We start from the raw sequence: 2,210 nt of genomic DNA, 5'->3' as shown, positions 1-2,210 counted from the left end.
CAGACATGGGTTTCAATCGTCCAGAAGCGAGACGATCACATTTTGAAACTTAATATGTGAAGCTTTGAATTCTTGATGAGAAAACCCCGAAAACGTCGTTTTGTCTTATGATTCTGCAAAAAGGTAAATTGAATTGTATTATATGTCTATATATCTGTGTTATAAAATGTCATTACATACACGTCTCGACATCTCATATCCACAATGTGAATCTACATCTCCTATCTACACTAAGACTGTCTGAACACTATCTCCTTCACTCTAAGAGCTTTCTTCTTCTACACGTCTAAGGAATGAACATTTAATATATAAGAATCGTAATAACATGAACAATATCTCATAACATGAACAATCTCTCTAAGTCTCTTACAACAACATCTCTTTATCTCTAAGACTCTCTTTTAATGAAACCCCTATATGTAATATATACATATTTTGCTGCCCGTGAACCAGTTTGCATCAGCGATGCAAAAACCGAACCTGGGGTCTATATAACAAATACAAATTTCGTGTACATGACTAGTCCACTCATGCACGGGTGAGTTAAAAAAATAAGAAACTGGCGTTACCACGAAAAAAAAACACAACGTTTACTAGACGATCACAGAATGCGAAAAAGAAAAAGAGATTCAAAACGAAATAAAACAATCATTTAAAAAAAAGAGAACATGCACACATACGTAGTATTAAAAAAATAGAAGAAAAAAATAAACACACAAAAGAACAAAAGATACAAGAAATATTTAAAAAAAAGAGAAAAGGCCGATATGCCGTAAAAGAAATCCGTAGTAATGACTGGAAATATAGTAAACAAGTCACCATGCGTAATTCATTGATAAATGAATTGGTTTGTTAAAAAAACACACACACACATACACGCAAATGCAGAGATTGGGGTCACCCATTATTGTTTTGAAATTTGTATCGAGTGTCAATTAGAAAATTTGTGTCAATATGAAATCGTTTGGACGAATTGTTGAATTTAATCTGTGAATCAAACAGGAATTTTCAAAGGTCGCATGTAGTCTCTGAACCAGCGTGTAAATTCTGTTTGGAAATGCATTTTTGTGTTCATAGTTTAACTTTTCGGCTTTTTGTGTGTTTCATTTGTTTTGTTTTTGAAAAAAAGGGACAATTGTTTTGGACAGACTTTGTTGAATTGTTGTTTGTTACAGATAACTTTTTTTTTGTTGAAAAAAGTTATAACTGTTGATCATAGTTTTGTGTAAATCATAGTTAAATGTATTAAGGTATTTTTTTAAAAATGTTTTTATGATGTTGAACAAATATTGCAAATTGGCTTAAATGTATGTAAATATTATTGATTTTCACAGCAAGAATTCAAAGTTATCAGAAAATATACATTAGATTTAAACAGTCTAGGAGAAAATAAAACTAGTTAAGACGTATGGTTGGCTTACAAATTCAGTTAGAATTTTAGAAGAGGGACAAGAATTAAAATTACGTAAACGGGTATTTAGAGAGTTTTTAGATGTGATAAGCCGTAAGAAAGATGTTTTTTTTAGCAATTGGTTTTTGTTGTTTTTTTTTAGATCCTTTATTTTTTTCCAAGAAAAGTGACTTGATAGGGATTGATAAGCACAAGATGTGCCCCTATTCGACAAATTTGGCAACCTGGTTAATTAAGTGCTTAAAATAAACTGGTTGCACATAACGACTCCAAGCAAGTGGTAATACTTGGCTTAATTAATAAACAGGCGTTGGAAAGAATACGAAAATTCTTAAGGGGACCAGTAAACCGATGATAGGTAGTCCTGAGGCAATCACATATAGCTTAATGAAGTAAGATACAGGCAAAAATATGCCATAGATTACGCAAGAAAGATATAACCTTGTATTTTTTTTAGAGACGCATGAATGTGGGATATATCTGCTTGATCTTGGAAGCTCTGGTGAGAGAAAAGAAAATCACAAAAAATCGGGCTATTAGATAGAATTTAGAGCGCAATTAAGGTGTTGGGCGCAAAAGGTGTTAGTTAGTAAGGGGTGATATTTCTAAATCATCGTCGAAGTTTCAAGAATCCAAGCAAGGAAATCCGAGTGAATCCGTATGAGAGAAAAAAAAGGTATATCTTTAAATTCTGAAGCCAACCACAAAGATTTAAGTATATGAGCTTTGGTATGTCTCGTATAAGATAGTTATAGAATAAAAAACAAAGCCATACTTGATAAGACTAACCATGCGGAAA

Source organism: Euprymna scolopes, chromosome 1, assembly GCF_053919585.1.
Source record: "Euprymna scolopes isolate OS-2025 chromosome 1, ASM5391958v1, whole genome shotgun sequence".
In the NCBI taxonomy this organism is placed as follows: domain Eukaryota; kingdom Metazoa; phylum Mollusca; class Cephalopoda; order Sepiida; family Sepiolidae; genus Euprymna; species Euprymna scolopes.
The sequence above is the reverse complement of the archived record's forward strand: the minus strand, read 5'-3'. Positions refer to the sequence as shown.